This window comes from Lytechinus pictus, chromosome 8 (genome assembly GCF_037042905.1).
Source record: "Lytechinus pictus isolate F3 Inbred chromosome 8, Lp3.0, whole genome shotgun sequence".
Taxonomy (NCBI): Eukaryota; Metazoa; Echinodermata; class Echinoidea; order Temnopleuroida; family Toxopneustidae; genus Lytechinus; species Lytechinus pictus.
Genome location: NC_087252.1, coordinates 13,014,103 through 13,036,951, shown reverse-complemented (window position 1 = coordinate 13,036,951; position 22,849 = coordinate 13,014,103). Strand labels below are relative to the sequence as shown.

Here is a 22,849-nt window from a genome sequence, read left to right as displayed (position 1 = left end):
TCGGGGGGGGGGGGGGGGGGGGGGCGTGATATCTCGTATGAGAAACGTCACCCGAATCTGATCAAGCCGTTCAGGCACATGGACGCGGTTCCATCCTGACCAGATTATCGTGAGTTTGATGGGGTCGTATTCACGCGTCTCTAGAAAGGTAGACAAAACATGGTCCTTTCTAGAAATTATTTATAATAACATTAATAATTCAGGTAATTAATAAGCAGGACCAACTTCTAAAACATCGAGTCCGAAGACAAAAAATAAGATCAAGTGATAAAAAAAAAATATCAATTGATTACATCAGACGTTAATTAATTAGAACAAGGCTCCGCAAAAATCAACAAAACAAGGAAGCTCACCTGATTTTTTTAATTACACGAAACAGGACGTTTAATTAATCAAAACAAGGCTCCGTAAAAATCAACAACTAAGACGAGATAATTATCGCTAATTGAACAATAGGTGGCTTCGAAGAACAAAGGTCCGATAGCCAACCGAAGAACAATAGAGACCGTCTGAGAAAAGAAGAAAAATGTCTAAGACAGTGACAAAACAAAAATCAATCACACGGATGAATTAAGAAGTTATACAATTCAAATGAATTAATTGTAAACAAAGGACAGTTAAAACAATACGATAGTATTAACACCCTAGCAAGGAATCAGACAGTCACTCTATAGAAGAGAGACCGAGAGTCTCTAACAATAATGATAACTAGAACTTTAATTCGCCATGAGGACGAATTAGGTGATCTGTCTCTGATTTCATGATCACGAAGACAATCAGCATGTTTATTGAGATCAACATGATCATCATGATGAAAACTGAACTTCTCTCACGAAAAGAACGTGTTGAATACTCTTGAAAAAGAGGGAAATTAAAAAGTGTAGGTCATACACATATTGTACAGGAACATTGTACATTAAAAGGGATTTTAATATCTTTTATTGTCCAATGTTTTATTTCATATACATTGTAATGGTCATAAAGGACCATTTGTGAAATGTTGAAAAGAAAAAAAAAAGAAAAAAAAATTCTCATGTTCACCCCTGCCCGCTGGGCTCGAACCCTTGACCTTAAGAAAGCAAGTCTCATGCCTTATCAAAATTTTCAAATGCTTAAAATGACCCGATTCGTACTTTAATTTGGTCAAAAAGTGATTTTGAGCATTTTAAAATTTTGACGCGCGCGTACGCGCACGTCGTGACCTTTACATGACCTTTGATGACATGTACAGTTGACCCTTGACCTGAAGTTAATATGATGTAAATACTCATAATTTCTGATAATATGATTGATAACGTGATTTTACAAAATGGCGTCTAGATGACGTCATGATGACCTTTTGACCTTGAACTTGTTTTATTCACATCACATGATAAGTCCCCATATCTGATGATATTTTGAAGATAATTGATGATGTAGATTTGGAGATTTTCTGCTAACAAGAAAAGGGCGGAAAAATAATAAATAAATAAATAAAAAAGAAAATTCGTACGAAATTAATAGTTGATCTGTCGATTGACAGATCACCTAAAAATGGCGACGCAAGGCAACTCCACCTAAATACGGAGGAGAAGTCAGAACGAGAATTAATTCAAGACAAGACGCAGAAAAGAATTCAAGGTGAAGCAAGAAAACATTTCAAGTCCAGCGCCGCACAAAGGATTACCAACACAAGGTAATAGGCGCGCGAGAGGTGCGGGGGAGAAGCTCTCTTGAGCTCTCGATCCATACGAGCGACCTGTGACGGTAAAAAAAGCTCAAAAGTAGAAGACCCCAAAATGCTCTAAAAATACACGAAAACTCGCGCTAGTGTGTTCAACCTAGACTCAAATTGATATACGACAAAAATGAGCCAAATAAAAAACAAGAAGCCATAAGCAAGAAGTCTCCAAACATAACAATTTTAATGTTGGAGAGAGACTTAGCTTCGTATGTCTTAACCCGGTGAAGACACGAAAAGAAAAGAGGAAGTAACATGGCCGGAGCTCCCTTGGTTAGCTCAGCTCTGGAGAAGCGATGCATGACAAAGCCGCCAAAGTACTCTTCTTCTTCTTCAAGCTACACTGCCCCCTTCAATCCTGAAGATTCTTGCAGTATTGTAGTACCGGGGACCGGCAGGTGCAATACACCGGGTGAACACCCTACTCTTTGACGAATAGTGTATTGGTTTTAACGTGCATAGGTTGTGACTCTCCTATACACGGGACCAACATTTGCGTCCTTTCCGATGGACGGAGTGTTTTCCAACTGCATTCACACCCGCACTGAACACAGCGGTGAGGCACGTTATTAACACACAACGCTAGCATCAGTTTTTTTGTTAGACGTCTTCCGGCATGCTGCGGGACTCGAACCCACGCACGTTGAGATCTACGAAAGTACGATCTTATCCAGAACAGGCGCTCTAACCGACTGAGCTACACTGCCTCCCCACTGAGCTACACTGCCTCCCCGTAGTAGTCAGACTTTCAACCACAATTGTGCAAAATTCAAGAAAATTTTATTCTTTATTTATACCTTAGTTTGATATGATTTTTTTAGTATAAATTAAAGTAACTGCACAAACAGCATCACTTAATAATGGGCATGTTGCCTGTGAGGCTGTGTTGTTATTGCCTTGTTGGGTAAATTTAGTGAATGGGAAAACACTTCCTATAAACTGTATCTAGTCATTGTTAATTGTTTGTAGATCCTGTCTATAATAATAGTTTTCGCAATTTTTTTTCTTCAAAATTTACTTATTCAGATCCAACTGGAGAAATGTTGGAACTAGATCTAGCCTCGGCTCGAGGACGAGGACTCTGTGATGATATTTTTAAAATTTTGAGTTGACAGTGTCTTATCATTATGGAGCCGGAGCACGCGCTAGGCCTAGGCTAGGGCAGGCCTGCGTAGGGCTGTGTCGGTGTGTGTCGAAGAAGTTGGTAAAATTGTCAATGATGGAATCCCCTTCGAAATTGGTTAGAATACACTGAATGGAATTAATTTAAATTTTATACCTTTTTACCACCTAAACTAAAGCATATAAAAGGAATAACAAATATTATGTAGGGCCTAAATAATGAAAACATGACAAATTAGAGGTTTCTTACCAGACCGATCTAGTGACTAGTGGCCATTACAAAATCTTGCCATCCCTTGCTCACCCTGCATAATACATAGGATTGATCTTGACTCAGTTAGTTTATATGATGTTGCTACAATACGATGAGCTACGTTATGAAGCGCCATTCTATAGAACAATTCATTGAATAAATTATTTTAGCAAATGATATTATGAATTTACATTTTGGTTGGAAATACTATCATTTAATCTGGCAGATTTGAGAGATGTTGAATTATGTCCATTATATTAAAAAAAAAAGTAATTTCATGTAGATCTACAGGTCTGTACTTTTTTTTAATTTCCGCAGTAAATTTTCGAATGGATGAAAACATCTTACAACATGTGCAGGCTGTCCTGAAGAATGAAGGAGGATTGTTAGAGAGGTATGTTTATTTTTTTTCTATGTGGACTATTGTCTATTTTTTTTTTCTTTGTCACCATCTAAAAAAATTAATCATAAAATTGGTTTCATGATAAAGAAGCATGTATTTTGATCAATTTCAAACTTGGTTGACGTACACATCTGACAGTTACTGAACTAATCTTAATTCTGTGTCACATGATCAATGGTCATAGAGTAATAGACCAAAGGCTTCAGTCTCCGCTTGGTTATTCCGCTGAACTGCGTAAAGGATTATAGTGAAATGTCAGAAATTGCTAAGGAAATCCCCAGAAACGACGGTTATTCCTGTCTAATAGAGTACATGCCTAAATGTCAAAATTTTTGTAGATCCAGTTGATCAATTTAAATCTATGAGAATGACAATGTGATTAGGTTGGCAAAATAAGGAATTCATAAGTCAACTGACCAAATATGCAGATTTCTCAAAAGGTAGGCCAATAAATTTCGACAATATGCAGTAAAGGTAGTAAATACATAGTTGTTGTTTATTCAATGTTGTTAAAATATTTTCTTTTGCTTCTTACTCTATTCTAAACTCACTAGGAATATGCCAACCAGAACTGCAATTAGGAGTCATTGACAGGAGGAACCTTTGTGACTTGTACGAGGATGAAGCTTTCAAGCACCACACGCTACCTTATCAACATGCTTGAAGATGATCTGAGCCTGAGGAGGGACAAAGGGCCTAGTGATCGACTACCTTTGTATCTGCAAATATCGACAATTCTGCGTTTGTATGCTGTAAGTATTTCTTTTATAAGAAAGTTATGACATAAACATCTCAAGACAAGCCTAGTGTATGCAAATATTAGTGATGTTGCTGTAAAAAGAAATCGAACTCAATGTAAAAAGTGATAATAAGTTTTGGCAACTGCCTGTTTTTAATTCACAATGAACTGAGCCTATGATTATTATTTTATATTTTTGAAAAAAATAGAAAATACAATCAGAAATGTAAATTAAAACTAGAAGTTTTGTCATCCATTGTCGACAGATTCTTCCAAAATCCATACTCTACATTTAGGTTGTATAATTATCTTGGTTATTTGAAAAAAAGTATTGCATCTGATTTGCTCAATGTATGTTTGTCACACAATTGTTTATGGGGTTGGGAAAAGTTTAGCCTTTAGACCAGTAAAGTAATGTTAAACTGAGTTCTATGATATTTAAAGGATTCCATATGGGATCAAAAATGATTTTTTTTTTAATCTTTAAATGTAAAGACAATGAAATAGTTATTTCTTGTTTTCTCTTTGTCATCTGAAAAAATAAAATCACAGAGTAATGTGCAACTTCTGGCAATATATCTTCATTTACAGGATAATTTCAGGGAATACATGGTGATGAGACATCAGCTGTTGAGTGATCAAAGATGTTTCGCAAGCCATAGCAAGAAGAAAGGTTTTGTGAGAACCTCAACAACCAGAGATGAGATTGAGGCTACCCAACAACAACTGTATGAGCGTTGTGGCCCAGTGGATTAGTCTCCCGGACCTTGAAACAGAGGGTCGTGGGTTCGAATCACAGCCATGGCGTAATTTCCTTCAACAAGAAACTGATCCACACGGTGCTGCACTCAACCTAGGTGAGGTAAATGGGTACCGGTAGGAAGTAATTCCTCAAGAAGCTGTGAACGCCTAGCTTAGCCGGGTAATATAGGAGCGCCTTGAGCACCTAATAAGGTGGATATGTGCGCAATATAAATACCCTATATTATTATTTTGAGTACCAGTACTACAGGAATTCAATAGTCATAGGTGTGATCGATGGGAGTTTTGGGACCCATGTCTATATAAGATAATAAGAATTCCTGGAGGAACACAAGCTTTGTACTTTTTTGAAGGGCAAGTCCACCCCAACAAAGAGTTTCTTTGATATAATAGAGAAAAGTCCAATGAGCATAACACTGAAACTTTCATTAAAATTTGATGTAAAATGAGAAAGTTCTGACATTTTGAAGTTTTGCTTATAAGTTATTTTCACAAAACATCTGTGCACATCCTGGTCATTATGCAAATGAGCGACCAAGTGACGTTCTCCATTCACCGTTTCTTTTGAAATATATCATTAAATATGATTTTTTTTCGCCTCATAATGTGTAATACAGGTGTACCGGTATGCTTTGATTTCTCCCTGAAATTTGTGTAAAAAACCATTGTGGCAACCTGAACTCAATTCAATGAAGACTTATAATTGTGAATTCTGTAAAAATTCAAGTTTTATAATATATTTCATATCTTGATGTGCATACCAGGCATCGTAAATTTGGTCTCAAAAGATGTGCAAGACTTCAAAATAAAATGTTGGCGAGCGGCACGGTCGTATAATTTCTCACAGTGGAATGGTCGTGTAAAATGTCGAGGGTGGGGGGGGGGGGTTGATTCAACCCCCCCCCCGCGGTTTTAGGGTTGAAATAGCACATGATTTTTGAGAATTTCACATGAATACAAAGGAAATTATCTAATCCATTTCTTTTTTAAGTATTTGAAATTAACTTTTATCAGATTTAGTTTCTTTTACAGACTACATGTATCTTCAATGATTTTTAAATTTAAACAGTTTGTTAAAAAAAACACTATTTAATCACGAAGCATCAAATGTAAATTTCTCATTTACTTTTTCATGTAAAATATTCTCACATATTTCAAATTGTATTTTTCAAATGTTTAGAACTTAGTTTATTGCATGCTCCAAAATATGCATATGTGTCCATGAGGATGATGAGGTCAAGGGTCATCAATTTAAATTGCTCTAATTTCTTTGTTTTTGTATTAGTTGTGTTTACATTTTGCACAGATAACCATTGGGTATTAAATACCACATGTACATGTATGTCCAAGAGGATGATAAGGTCAAAAGATCATATTGCATAGTTTATTGATCGTGATATCAGGCGAGACACGTGGTTCACCTTGTTTTTTGTTGAAATGTATTCTTTTCATGTGTCCACAGGGCAACAGCCTATCTGAGCCTTATGAATAGAGCTCGACTCGGGCAACTGGGAAAACACTAGCTTGGCCTGGCACATGCACATTTAGGGGGCATGAATGAAACAAAAGGGCAATTAATGTATTTCCTTGGAAAAAATATAATTTCAATTGACCCCCCAAGGATAACCTGATGGCCTAGTTGAGGAAACCGGGCAGCCTAACGAGTAGAGCTTGACTCGGTCAACCAGAAAAACACCAGCTAATAATGAACACTAATGATTATTCATATAGGCCATTATTGTATTGTAATACAAGAATGTGGCAAGATATCAAAACCTGGAATAAGTATTTATTTATTTCACAAATATTTGTAATTTTACAATATGTTATAAAATGCCAATCGAGTATTAGATTTTCAGTGTGTTATATTTTTATGTAATTTCCTGATGTGATTTTCCAAGGTACCAGGTGATTTCATGCAAATTAAAGATATACAGAAAAGATACAAGAGTAGTCTTAATTCCCTTTTCCTGATTTGGACGAAATAATCATGAAGATGATCAAGATGACTTTGGTGGTGATGAGGATTTTAATGGTGTTGTTGCTGCTGATGGTGTGATGATGAAGTTGGTGGTGACGAGTGGTGGTGGTGATGATGGTGGTGGTCATACATGTGATGGTAATGATGATGTTGGTGGTGATGATGGGTTGGTGTAGATGATGAGGTTGGTGATGATGATGAGGTTGGTGATGACGATAAGATGATAGCAATGGTGATGTTAGTGATGATGGTAATGATGTTGACGATAGTAATGATCATCCCCCTTTCATCTCCATCCGCTTTTTATCTCCAGCACATCTATATATATCCCTCTCATCGACATCCATCCTCTGATCATCTCCCTTCCTCCTCACCATCTCCATCCTCCGATCCCCTCCATCCCTCATCTCCACCCCTGTCTCAATCACCCTCATCACCTCCATCCCTCCCATTATCTCCATCATCATCTCTTTCCTCTCAACATTTCCATCCCTCTCAACATCTCAATTTTTCTTATCTCCATTTGTCTCAGGAAAATGCCTATACACAAGATAGAATTCAACAGTCAAAATACTTCTTTTGAAATATAATATCCCTTAGTAAAGTGGGTTTTATTATTTACCATATAAATTTGAATAATTACATAGTAAACACTGTATACTTAACCGAATTTGCATTTTTGAAAGTGAAACTGAATTTTTTCATGCACACTTTCAGTGGATATGAAAATTTTAAGTAAAATTAAATTATTAAAAATTCCAGGGGGGGGGGGGGGCAACTGCTGCGTACCAAGCCGGCCCCATGTATATTTTCCCTTAATACTCAAACAGCCACGTAATAAGCATAGAACTCATTCTAAGGCTAAGCTGTACACCAGGGGAAAAATAATATAAAAAAGCAATATATTATTCATTAAGCTGCAAGAAAAGTTAAAGAAAATAAATCAGGGGAAAACAAGGAATTGAAAGGGGCAAAATTAGATCAATTTATCCATGTTATTTTAAATTCTGTAAAAAAATGCTAAGCCCCCTATTTTTTTATTTTCTTGATCGCTTCCTTCGGCCCGGCATGCCCACACCATATTTCGGGGGCCGGGGCGAAAACGCCCCCCCCCCCCTGCAGCCTCGGCATGCGTACGTTATTAAATATTAATACTACATTTCATCATCATCATAGGGAATTAGAAGGCAGTGGCCTGTAATTCCCGGTCACTCCATCTATTGTTTTAGTCTGGTGAATTTATTACTGTACGCATGCTGAGGAGTGGGGATTTAATTTTAGCCTGAATCAAACATCCACAAGTCAAATAAATTGAAGCCTATTATTACTTAAAACTAAGCTATACACCATTGAAAATAAATATACATAAACAAAATCATTTCTTTAAAAAATGTAGAAGGGCAGAGCCTACGATGTCAAATTAAGCTTCACTCAGCTCAGCTCGGCTCTTCACACGCCCACTTCCGTTGAGGATATTCGGGGCGGAAGCGCCCCGGTAGCTACGGGGGCCGAGCTACGCAGTATTATTGCGATGAAAAGCACCGAATCGTTCATTCGATTTTCGCTACTCACGATCAGAGAGAAAAGATGACAAACCTCAACAATCGTGCATCTACAGTGAATGTTACTCTCTCTATGAAGAAATTGAGTTAAGGGAATACAAGAAAGTCTATCTTCTGCGACAAAAGTGAAGAAAATGAATTATGATCACAAAATTAAGTCAGTTCTTGAGCCGGGGCCGAGTCAAGTACCAATATCGGTACAGCAGCTAAATAAACGCGGGCCGGCTACATGGGAATCGCGAGATAGCTATATAGAAGCGCATAAAATTACACTTTTTTTTTATATTTCACCGAAAAAAGTTGTAGTAAGTGAAGAATCAGACCATATTACCAGTGCTATTTGTTGAATGTAAGCTTTCAATGAACTGAGCATGCTCAGTACACGCTAAAAAAGGGGAAATCCCTGGTTTTGAGGTAAAACCCACGGTTTAAACCATGGTTTCATTTGAGTCCACTGTTGAAACCATGGTTTCATTTGAGACCACTGTTGAAACCGTGGGTTTTAGAAACCATCGTTTGTGAATAGCAAGTTTTAGAAACCATGGTTTTTGAAAAACCATGGTTTCTAAAAACCATGGTTTCAAACGAAACCACCTTTGTGAATTCGGGCCCATGAGATTTAACACAAGCAAATGCACAGCCACGCATATATATTTATATATATATATATATATATATATATATGCATGGCTGTGCATTTACTTGTGTAAATATATATATATATATATATATATATACACAACAAAAAAAGAAAGTCCCCCCTTAAACAAACATCAATAATTTCCGAACCAATGCGAGTTTTTAATATATTTTTACATGAGCCTGTAGGTAATTTTATAAGCTACCCTCTGAGTAAACGTTATGGACGTATTTCACTTCATGCTTCAGTGAGCACCGTCAGAAGGCAAAAATGTCACTTTTCAAAAGTCACAAGCCAAATATCGTGACTTTGATTCCATTTTATTGGAACTAATTCCACATTCTCATCATAAAAAATAGTCAGAAGGCTTGTAAAATGTACTCTCTAAAAGACGATACAACTTTTTTGGCTAAATTTCACGGTTGAATAAACACAAGTCCAAATTTGCTATAATTGGATTTTTTACACATTTATATCAATAAAAATGATAGAATATGATGACAGTTATTTTTGGAAGAGTTTCTTCAACAATATTCATCTTTATTGAAAACAAAAAATACGATTTTCAAATATAATAGGCAAGTATTGGTTCATTTTGGGAACTGAAAATGATCTTTTCTCATCTTTTTCGTTATGTTCATGACCAATTAACATGCTTCAATGATTCAAAGGCGTTTAATTAAATATCCACGCTTGAATGAACATGTGGAATGCGATTAGCTCTTTTTTTACGTTATTGGAAAAAATGCAATTTGTTACTATGGATATCTGTCACAAACCTCCTTGCATAGTTCATTTGATTTGATTTTTATGAAAATCCCGATGTTTAATGCATCATTGAGCACACAATATTCGAAAATTATGCAAATGAGAAGAAAGTTCAAGGCCTTGGTCCCACTCTGTGTAGTATCGAATGGTTATTTTGGTGTGCGCGCCTTTTGGATAGTGTTACTCTGAAGCCATGTACGAAGTTTCATGAAATAACTATTGGCAGAAGTAACAAAAAACCGTCCATGAAACAAACCCTCATTTCATATTTGTTAAAATTTTGACTTCGTCTCTCATAGACTTGTGTATATTATGGGTGCACATGTTTAAGAATAAGTAACCCCTTATTCAATATGGTGGAACTTTTTTTCACGGCTGTCTTTAGCACTGTCATTTGGCAGTAATGTTTATCAACCTATGGGCAGAATTCTGTGCAAAAATGAAATCGATTTGTTTATTTATGGATGAGTGAGCACGCATCAAAGGGGGAAAATTTGTATTTTCAATGTCACAGACTCATTTTAAAGGGTAATAAAGTGAATATTGGGGGCAAATTCGGTTTCAAATAAGACTTTAATTGCTATTGTTTTTATCATCCATCATTTCTATCACCACACACTTTCCGAACTTTAAAAATTTTCATGGTTGAGCGAGCACATTCGAAAACTTAGGAATGAATACTCTTTATACTGCATAAATGTATTCTTTTCCTAACAATTTCTCATGATCAGTTTAATTTATGGACAAATCAGTGGTGGGTCCAGAATTTTGAAATGGGGGAGGGGCCTATAATCGGGGGAGCCACCAACATTTTCAAATTCTAACATGATCTAACAAGTTGGAGAGGATACTACCATAAACCCCTATGATGATACGTCACAATACAGGGGCCGGGGAAGGGTTTTCAAAGTGGGTGGGGGGGGGGGGGCTGACCATGCAAAAATCACAATCGTATGGTTATTTTTATATTTTTTACATGCTTTTGGAAAAAAGTGGGGGGGGGGGGAATAAAGCTCCCCGCCCAGCCCCCCCCGCTTCCGCGGCCCCTGCAATACATTGTGCTCACTCAACCATGAACATTGATATCAAAATTGTGTGTGGAGTGGCTAAATGATGGATAGTAAAACAGCATAATACCATAAAATTCACCTGAAGACAACATTTGCCCAACTTTGTATTTGCACAATCTGAAAAACGACTCTTGTGACTTTCAAAAATGGTCATTTTTAATTCAATCTTTAATTACTCATGCATGACTCAACTGATCAATCTTATTTTTCCCCAGGAGTTGCTTAATGAGTGTAGAAAACCACCTACGGAATATCATATCTCAAAATAATTCCGTTCAAAAGTTACAGCAATTTGATTTAGGGGGGACTTACTTTTGTTGTTGTGTATATATATATATATATATATATATATATATATATATATATATATATATATATATATATATACATATATACATCTTAACTTTCACATCTTAACCGAGCATCCTGCCACTACGGAAATTGTCTCCGAACCCCCTCTGACTTCGTTCCGGAAGGACAAGAACCTACGCCAGCTCCTCGTGAAATCCGAGCTCACTCCAATCAATGCTAAATGTGGTGTCGGAAGCAAACCTTGCAGTAGACCCCGCTGCAACACGTGTGGGGTCATTTCATCAGTGACAGAGATATCCGGACCAAAGGGTACTTGGCATATCCACGGCTCTTTCACATGTGTCACCAAGGATTGCATATATTGCATCTACTGCTCCAAGTGCAAGGAGATCTACATCGGAGAAACGAAGAGGAGGCTAGCTGACAGAGTGACCGAACACCTTCGCTCCATAAGGATCAAGTCAGCAGGGTTGCCGGTAGCCCATCATTTTACCCAACCGAACCATAACATCGGGTACTTCAAGGTGTGCGTTCTTCTGACTGGTTTTCGTTCAGATGGGATAAGGAAAGAGAAGGAGGAACGCCTCATCCACTCTCTCGGCTCTCTCCAACCTGGTGGAATGAATGTGTCTTTCCATTCTTTTCCCATGGTTTGATTTCTTCCCCCCCCTCTCTTGCTTCCCTTTCTTGTTTTCTTCCTTTCTTTCTGCTGTCCTTCCCTCTTTTACTTTCTTTTTCTCTTTCTTTTCCCTTTTTTTCTATTCTTTTTCTTCTATTTCTCTTTCTTTTCCCTTTTTTCTATTCCTTTTTTTTTCTTTCTTCTCTAACTTCTTTCTCCTCAGCTGTCCTCTATTTTTGCCCTTTCTCTACCTCTCTCTTTTTTCTTCTAGTCATTTTCCTATTCCGTTTTCTCTCTTCCTTTTGTCTCCCCGGCTTTCTTCTTCTTCTTTTTTTTCCCCTTCCCCCTTTTTTTTTTTTTCTCTTTCTCTCTCTCTTTTCTTTTGTACTGTTGCGCTTCGCGTCTTACCTCTTAGCGCGTTGTTTTTTACGCTTTGCGTTTTTGCGCACTGCGTTTCTTGGTGTTGTTGACTAATAAATTCATCATTTCCTGATGAAGCCCTATGGGCGAAAATTTGATCAATTTTTCTATCTACGGTTGTTTCATTCACATTGTAGTTTGCTTTATACTTCCACAACCGACGCAGGACCTTCATTTTCATTTATATACATATATATATATATACATGTAGGGGAAGGCGGGGTAAGTTGTGACACTTTTTGCATTTTGCATGTTAGAATTGATATGACTAGTAATATTGTAGAAATAAGTACCTTGCCTTTAAATTTGATTCTTGGGAAATATTTTTCACCTATATATATAACTTTCTACCCCCACTCTGAAAATCGTTGTGACCTTTGAAAAAACTGATGTCAAATGGCTCAACTTGCCCCATCTGTGGGGTAAGTTGTGCCACCGTCTGGGGTAAGATGAGCCACAAAAACTATGTACAAAATGTATGCGGGAGAACCAGGATGTCAATTTTTCATTTAAAGTCTTTTCACTTGCTAATTATCTATAAATACTAATATCTTCTAAACGTAAAAGAACTGTCATGTGAATTTGCTCCTTTCTGCCTGCATATCAATGGCTTTTTATGTTTTTTAATTTTTCTATTATACATTACCATAAGAGTTACCATGGCTCAACTTGCCCCATGTTGGTTGGCTTAAATTAGCCCCGTCCGAACTTTTTGCGATATTTTCCCATCCACACATTTCTGATGCATCCATCATGTAAAAGACTATGACAAAAGTGAGAATCCATACCTGGACTAACAATATTGTTCTTATTTCTATATTATATTTAAAGATGTGTGTGGGTAAAAAGCACTTATCTATTTCACACCGTTTTTTACTTTTTTGGCTGAAATTTGTATTTTTCCCTCTAAAAAAGTACTTTTTGTTTCAAAGTTGAAAACAATGTGGTTGGGTTGAGGGTTATGCAATGGGTCATCAATAAATGACACCACCACAATGTCTGACTCATTCATTATTAGCCTGGGGTTGGTGGCTCAACTTACCCCGCCTTCCCCTATATATATATGAGAACAAATCCGCCCATCCCACTGTTGACTCGAAGGACAGAGACTTTCTGAAGTCCAATACACATAAATTTAATGGGCGTTTGCATACTGAACGATTTGAAATGGAGTACGCATCTGTATGCGTTGAATTGTAAAGATCGATGGATTTGTAACGGTTTTTTCTTGGAACTCCAAGTCAGTGACCGCTTGGATCGTTTCGCTAAATTCAGGGGATTAAGATCTATTATTCCCCGGAGCCTTTGATAGGATTTCTAGTTATAAGTCCTGTTAAATCCATATACCATTCAAATATATATATAAAAATTTAAATTATTGTGATCTCAGACCACGAAGGGACATTGTTGTGGATGCCCTGTTGACTTGCATCAATGCCCCTATTGAGAATAGTTCAGGTGACATCACATAGAGGGCATAACAATGGGAAATCTGTGCATCAGACCATAAAAAAACAATGATTAATTATGGTTTGACACACATGTTTTATATTGTTTGTCCTCCTCGACTACTTCTGGAAACGCTTGTGCTTCAAACTTGTTGGTGCCTTTTAAGATTTTTTCCACATCTGTCCTGTATTATAAGTTTTTCCGTGCAATTTCATATAAGAGTCACTTTATTTATGTGGATTTAAATTCATGCGTTATCGTTTTCCCGGATATATCGGTCATTCAAATTTTTATAATTTTTCATTTCAATATTTTTCATTTCAATATTTGTCACGTGCTTTCGTTTTTGTTCCAGGACAAAGTGGTTCGTTAGTGGTATTACAAGTTAGCGAATATACCTTTGAATTAAAATTGTTAGGCATTGAAATTCAGGAATTGTGCATCCAATTTAATCAACAATGACCGATGAATTGCTTCAGCAACCAATTTCATTTTCGAAATTTGAAATGATGTGTAATTCGTTTGTTTTGAATGGCATGTATGTAGGTGTATGTAGATGTATAAACATATTTATAATAAATTATATATATATATATATATATATATATATATATATATATATATATTTTTTTTTTTTTTTTTAAATTTTTATTTTATTATGTTTTTATTGTTTTCATAAATAATCAATTACAGGAAATCACAATATTTACATAATTAGACATGATCGTAAACAAACAAACAAAAATAAAACAACAACATTGATAAAGAAAAAAGAAGAAAAAAGTGACAAGTAACATAATCCAGAACAAACTAAAACAATTAGAGTCTGAACACATACGTACAACCATTATATCAGGTAATGAGCCGTGGCAAAATATTAACCTGTACTTGCGGGGTATAACAAAAAAGCAACGTATTTTACAAGTGAACTTCTTCAAAGCTCAAATCTCAATTTTTTAAAATGTAAAGCGAGCTTGTTTCTTTTTTTGGCCATATAGTATTCAGTTTCCCTTTGAGATTTGATAAAATTCTTAAAGAATTCAACATTTGGAGTATCACCTCTAAATTTACAAATATATATGTAATATTTCACAATCAATAAAATGTAAGTTACACACTTATCAGTTATTATACCAAACAGTTTTTCAAAATTCGTAAGATTAATAACATTGCCTTTACGTTCTAATGAATTTGTAACATATTTCCAAAGTGGAGTCACTTTTTCACATTCGCAAAATAAGTGTACAATCGTTTCTTCTTCCTTTTCACAAAATACACAGTTGGGAGATTCCTTTCTATTGATTTTGAATAAAAAATCATTCAATGCTATTGTTTTATGAAATATTTTAAAATAAAAAGAGCACAATCTAGTGTCAATAGTACAAGTGAAATTGACATTATGAACCTTCTCCCAAACAGTAATGAGACTTTTCCAATAATCATACCTCTTCTCAGGGATCTGAGGTACATTCATTATCTTATAAGCATACTTCGGTACTTTTTTAATAGCAAGTAACGAGGAAACTAGGGAATCATGAATGTTTACACTATATAGAAAAGGAACGTCTAACCAGTCCTCTGGAATGTGTTTGATCAAACAATTACATTTTCTTCGATCTGATCTCGGAATGTCAAAGTCTAAAATTAATTCTTCAAACAATTTATGGTTTGGTAAGGGTGGGTTCAATAGATCTGAAATGCTTGAGATGTTCTTGGTATCCCATGATTCATAATAAAAATACATTTTGGATTTAGAGCGAACGAGTCTATTAACCACAAAATCTGACAAGTACCAATTTCAGAGAATTTAGCGTGATATGATTCTAGAGTAGCATATTCACGATAGACATACCAAGTTCGCAATGAATCAGCTATTTGAGAGTTTTCCAGAGATTTTAAAATTGATTCTGGGGCAAATGCTTTCCATAAAATTTTGTTATCCTTATGAAATATTTCCAAAGCCAGCACTTCAATGGACTTCCATGCTGAAACATATTTATCATTAAAGGTATTGTAGCATAATGAGATATACCTTTAACATGTATTTCATAGTTTAATCATAGAGGGCGATATTTTAGTTGTGATATGCTTTGAAATTATTGGAGAAGTACGTGAGTTCGCTGGGAGCTGCGGTGGCGTGCGGTTGTAAGATGTAAGCTCCGAATAAATCAAGTTGAACTGTATATTGAATATCTCCCAAGTTGCTTCATTTGCATGATTTAGGGTGAGTGAGCGGGTGATTCGGTGTATTTCAGAGGAGCGAGAGAGTGTACCACGTTGCACAATATACTTTTGTGAGCGAACCTGCCCAAAAAGATATATAAACGTGAGGAGAAGCGTGGACCGGGTTCTGGAGACTGCGAGACGGCAGAACGCTACCCCGACAGAGCTCGGTTACGCCACACTGGTGGCCGCGGTGGGATTGAACAACGTGGTATTGGAAGCTCAGACAACTTATAGGCGCCTGTATTACAGGGAGCGCCACGTATATCGCCTATGAAGATTGCCTGGAGAGAGGCAAGAAGAGAGCGCCTATGCACGTTGGTGAATAGCAACCGGAGTGTGTGTGTTGGCGACAGCGTGGATAGCGCAGATGAAGGGAGCCTGGAGAGAGGCAAGAAGAGAGTGCCTACACACGTTGGTGAATAGCGCCCTGGATGTGTGTGGCGGAGATAGTGCCTACACACGTTGGTGAATAGCGCCCTGGGTGTGTGTGGCGGAGATAGTGCCTACACACGTTGGTGAATAGCGCCCTGGGTGTGTGTGGCGGAGATAGTGCCTACACACGTTGGTGAATAGCGCCCTGTGTGTGTGTGGCGGAGATAGTGCCTACACACGTTGGTGAATAGCGCCCTGGGTGTGTGTGGCGGAGATAGTGCCTACACACGTTGGTGAATAGCGCCCTGGGTGTGTGTGGCGGAGATAGTGCCTACACACGTTGGTGAATAGCGCCCTGGGTGTGTGTGGCGGAGATAGTGCCTACACACGTTGGTGAATAGCGCCCTGGATGTGTGTGGCGGAGATAGTGCCTACACACGTTGGTGAATAGCGCCCTGGATGTGTGTGGCGGAGATAGTGCCTACACACGTTGGTGAATAGCGCCCTGGGTGTGTGTGGCGGAGATAGTGCCTACACACGTTGGTGAATAGCGCCCTGGATGTGTGTGGCGGAGATAGTGCCTACACACGTTGGTGAATAGCGCCCTGGATGTGCGTGGCGGAGATAGTGCCTACACACGTTGGTGAATAGCGTATTGAGTGTGTGTGGCGGAGGTAGCGCCTATGCACGTTGGTGAATGGCGCCTTGGGTGTGTGTGGCGGAGGTAGCGCCTATGCACGTTGGTGAAGAGCGCCTTGAGTTTGTGTGGCGGAGATGGCGCCTTGAGTGTGTGTGGCGGAAATAGCGCCTATACACGTGGGTGAATAGCGCCTATTGAGTCGGTGTGTAGACGACAGCGTGGATAGCGCCTATACATGTAAATGTATAGCGCCTACGACGAGTGGCTATGAAGAATGGATATGAAATTCCTTGAAGGATAAGTGCAGCGTGGAGATGGGGATCTCTGAACGTCGAAGAGAAGTACTTGTTGGATATGCAGATACTAGCAACGAGGGAACTGGAGCTGTCCTATGTTGGAAAGGAGCAAGTCATATCCTATGCTAGTGGGGTACTGCATTCAGAAAGCAGAGAAAAAACTACTATGGGGCTCAAAAGGAGTCATGGGCCATGGTAGTATTTCGGAGCTGCAACAGAACTTCTATGGGCGGAGATCAGGACGGATCATCGGGCACTTGGTTGGATCTTTGCAGAGGCAAGGGTGGTTACCGTGGAACTTGACATCAGCAATGAGCAGATACCAACAGAAAGAACCTTCGATCAGGTAGATCTTGGAAGCAGAGCATCAGTCAGTCGACCGGCCCGATTGGTCAACGGTGGCTTCAAAGTCTAGTGTGGAGAAGTCATATTGGAGGATGCACAGCTGGAGATGAAGCAAGACATACTCTTCAGGAAGTAGGAGTGTGACCAAGGTCGGAATGTAACCTGGCATGTGATGTTGTTCTTCAGATAGATAGTTCGAAGGAATTGCGTTGGATGCACATCCGCTGATTGTTACGACAGGGTAACGCCTTGGCCTCCAAAGAAGTCTTTGTAGAGAGAGATCGAGATGATGAAAAGTAGTTCTAGACATGCGCCTTGAAGAAACTCCCAAGAAGGAATCCTCTAGCACTATAATAGAAATCCGCAGAATAGATATTGGACAGAACTTTCGCTTTATATTACTTTGTGCCAGAAACAGTCAGACTCTGACGCATTTGAATTTTGTATTCAACATGTTGTTTTATGCCTTGATGTATTCTTTATATTTTTTGCTTCCATGTTTCCTTTTCCTATTTTCTAACCTTTCTTATGTAATTCTCTTGACATTTTCCTGATCTCAATGCTACTCTCTTTACTCTTTCTATCTATTTCTGTATATAGATTATTTTGGTTGTTAAGAACGGTACTTCCTTTATGTACAATGCCAATGTATATACCTGTATATTTTTAACATTGTTTTAATGTTTTCTATAATTCTTGGGAAGAGCGAGATAACATTTAAAGAAATTCATGTTTATGCTTTGTTGTTAATACCTGGTCCGAGGACAGCCCAGACTTGGGGAGGGGCTGTGTAGCATAATGAGATATACCTTTAACATGTATTTCATAGTTTAATCATAGAGGGCGATATTTTAGTTGTGATATGCTTTGAAATTATTGGAGAAGTACGTGAGTTCGCTGGGAGCTGCGGTGGCGTGCGGTTGTAAGATGTAAGCTCCGAATAAATCAAGTTGAACTGTATATTGAATATCTCCCAAGTTGCTTCATTTGCATGATTTAGGGTGAGTGAGCGGGTGATTCGGTGTATTTCAGAGGAGCGAGAGAGTGTACCACGTTGCACAATATACTTTTGTGAGCGAACCTGCCCCAAAAGATATATAAACGTGAGGAGAAGCGTGGACCGGGTTCTGGAGACTGCGAGACGGCAGAACGCTACCCCGACAGAGCTCGGTTACGCCACAGTATTGTTTAACTTTGTGAGCAGCCGATTTAAAAAATTCTCAAACCAAGATGAAACATGTGTACAAATGCATGTATTAGAACTAATAAACCCTGAAAACAACCATTATTGAGAATGAAAAGCTAAAACTACAAGGCAAACCGCGATTTTGTAAATATGCATCTTATAGACGTCTAAATAGTACACATAAGTGTATGGGATGAAATTAAGATGGTGTTTCCGGTCACTTTATATTTCAATTTTTGAAGCACTAAATAATAATTTTCAAACGCAGTTTTTTCTGTGCTTCATTTTCGTAACATATCACAGACACAGGTGACAAGTGTGACCTTCGAGCTCAGATTTTTTTAAAGTCAACCCAATGTTAACCAATCACTTTAAGTAAAAGTTTCACCCAAGACATTTTCTGAGCAAAAGAAAAAACCCAAGGATCAATCATTTTTAGGCCACATTGAATGTAATCACTATACATATATTTTCTTTTGACTCTATCTTTTCCACCATTCCAAATAAACTTGAAAAAAAAAGACTATTTAATTCATTAAAATATTTTGGGGGTGTTTTTATACTTAACACAGACAACAGATAAATTAGTTGAGGCAAGAATAAAGACTTGATCACACAAATTTTACCAATAAGAGATAGATTTCTCATCCGCCACCAATTTATGGTCTGTGTCATTTGCTTAAGTTTTTCTTTATAATTAAGATCAAATATCAAACTCAAATCCAATGAAAAATTTATCCCTAAAGACTTAAATGTAGAGTTTCTCCAAGTAATTCCTTGATTACTCATGGGGAAGTCTTGGCACCCTTTCTTTGACCCAATCCAAATTGCTTCAGTCTTAGATAAATTCAACTTGCATCCAGAATATTTCCCAAATTGGTACAAAACATCAAACAATGAATCAAATGACTTTCTGGACCCATCTATAAAACAAACAGAATCATCTGCAAATAAAGAAATTTTAACTTCATGATCTTGTATCTTCATCCCATTCAAATTACCTCGTTGCATCGAAATGCGATTAGTCAAAAAGCCATTATTTAGTACATAAGAAGTACGTTCCTTATAAAGAGTCTTTATCCAAGATAAAAAGTTGTCCCCAAAGTTGAACTGTTTGAAAGTCTGAAAAAGGAAATTATGATTTACACTGTCAAAAGCCTTTTCAATATCAAGTAATAGTATAGCTCCTGGCATATTATTTGCTTCAGTGTACTCTATGATATCAAATATTAAACGTACATTATGACTTATGTTTCTACCTCTTAAAAAAGCAGATTGATCAGTATGAATAAGACAATTGATAAAACGTTTAATACGTTCTGCCAGACATTTTGCCAATATTTTATAATCAACCGTCAAAAGCGTAATAGGCCAGTAGTTTTTAATCAAAAGGTCATCCCTGTTTTTTTTTGGAAGGAGGGTTATAATACCATTTCTTTGTGATAATGACACCATCCCACTTCGTAGAGAAAAATTAAAAGAATCTAATTACATATCACATATATCCGGCCAAAACGCTACGTAAAATTCAATAGGAAGACCATCAAAGCCAGAGGCTTTGTTGGTTTTTATAGATATAATAACATCAACTATCTCTTGTTTTGAAAGTGGTTTTTCTAATAATTCTTTTTCACTATCTGTTAATTTAGGAATATTTATCTTATTAAATAGAACTTGGAAATTATCATCTGAGCTATTCTGGTGTTGGGAATAACTATACAAGTTTTCATAAAAGTCATGAATTTCTTTTAATATCTTATCTGGGTCAGAAGACAACTTTCCCTTTCCATCCTTGATTGTATTGATAGTTTTTTTTTCTGCCAAGATCTATTTTCTAGATTACAAAAATATTTTGAATTCTTTTCTCCTTCTTCTAACCATCTGACCCTGGATCTGATTATCAAACCTTTTGTCTCGAAATCATATAATTTATCCAATTTATCTTCCAGATCAGCTTTATTTGCTAAAAGTTGTTTATTCTTGGAGACAATTTCACTTAGTTGAGACTTCATTATCTCAATTTCATTATTGAGATGATCCTTTTCTTTTTCCTTTCTTTTTCCTGGCAAAGTATTCCATACTGCAACCAGTAATTACACATTTAAGGGCATCCCATTGAGTGTTTGGATTACATTCAGAATCATTATGTATATTTTTAAATTCAGAGATCTTCTCCTTAATCAACTTTATATATTCTGCATCATGATGTAAATAATAACAATTAAGCTTTCAATATCCTTTACCTCTTTTGGGACTATTATCGTTAAAATGTATAGATACTATGGAATGGTCACATTGGATTCCAGGGGATATTTTCGACTTAACGCAGTTACCTATAAAATCACTAGAAACCAAAATGTAATCCAATCTGGAGAGAACTTGGGGTGACTTTTGATGTCGCTGTGTTGGGTGAAAATGTCTCCAAACATCAATTAAGTTGTATTCTTCCGTGAGATCTGAAATTATATTGCTAGCCCTAACATTAGAGTGACGGTGTCTTGTACCCTGGTAATCTACATCACTAAGGGTGGCATTGAAGTCTCTGCCCAAGATTAAGGACGAATTTTCAAACTTGTCCATTTCTGCAAATGTCTCTAGAAAAAAATTAGGGTCATCGTTGTTGGGAGCATAAATGTTAACAATAGTCAAATGTATGTCATTCAAAAAACAATTCAGAATTAAAAATCTACCTTGAGGGTCATAGAAGGATAACTTCATTCTCACTGAGATAGAATTTCGTATTAGTATTGCAACGCCCCGACTATTGGAAGAGAAGTTAGTAAACCAACAGTGCTCACCCCACTGCGATTTCCAGAATTTCTCATCATCTTTACCACAATGAGTTTCCTGAAGTAAAATAATATCACAATCAATGTTACGTAGAAAGTGAAATATTTTTCTACGCTTTACAAAATCTTGCAAACCCCTACAATTAAAATTACATAATTTGAGTAACATTAATGTTCACAAGAAACACTGATAAAAGGAGACCCCTTACAAATAGGAACAATTAACCTGGCATATTGGTTTAAAACCATCATTGCATGAGAAGATTTTAAAAATCTTAAAACATTGTAAAAAATTTCAATACTGTACTTGTCACAAGAAAAAAATAAAGTATAAAACAATATCAAAACTTTCATTCTGGCAGAAGATGAAAGAGTGCAAACACAAAGTGCCAAAACTTCAAATAAAAAAACAGTTTTGGCAAGTGTAACGGTTTGAAAGCAACAAAATATATAAATGCATGAAAAAAAACCAAATCTAGCTGGTATACATTGATGAAAGTAATATAGTTAGCCTTGTTTATTAGAAAAAAGGGATCTTCTAAAAAAATTTTTTTTTAATAATCCAACCATATCTCGTAAAATTCAAAGAATTAGATGGTTACGGTGTCACATGTAAGAACAGAAAGATAGAGTAAAACTTGAGTTGGTGATTTAAAAGAAATCTACTTGTAACCAGTAAAAAGTCCTGTGAACTTGACAGTCTTAGATTTACACTCCAGCTGGCTAGACAATTATTAGCCTCCCGTCCTTATCCCTATAGGCCAGTCTTGCCGGGTACATGAAGAAGGGTTTTTTCCCCTCCGCCTTCAACTGAAGTCGTTGCTCCTTCTTCTCTCTTCTTTTGTTCAGTACTTTTTGTGAAAAGTCCTCAGAAACAAAGACTCGACTCCCTTTGTACAGACCTGCGTCTTTGAGTTTGGCGATGCTAGCTTTCCTGACCTTTTCCTTCATCACATACGAGGTGAAGGCAATATGGATAATTCTAGGTTTAGAATCATCGTGACCTTCTCGCCTAACAGTAGGGGTACGGTGGCATCTTTCAATGGTGAAATCAGATTCAGACACCCCAACAAAACCAGACAAGAACTCTCGAATGGTTGTCTCACAAACTTCTTTCTTTACCTCAGGGATGCCGTGTAGGACAAGATTGTTCCTCCTAGCCCTATTCTCGAGAT

At 37.1% G+C, this 22,849-nt stretch overlaps 1 long non-coding RNA gene across 1 annotated transcript; it reads left to right on the top strand.

Moving 5' to 3' along the window:
• The first annotated feature begins 3,398 nt into the window (after nt 1-3,398).
• LOC135154867 (uncharacterized) lies at nt 3,399-5,274 on the top strand. Its single transcript, XR_010294284.1, has 3 exons — nt 3,399-3,489; nt 4,053-4,250; nt 4,829-5,274. It is a non-coding gene; the product is annotated as an uncharacterized LOC135154867 (long non-coding RNA).
• Nucleotides 5,275-22,849: the final 17,575 nt, after the last annotated feature.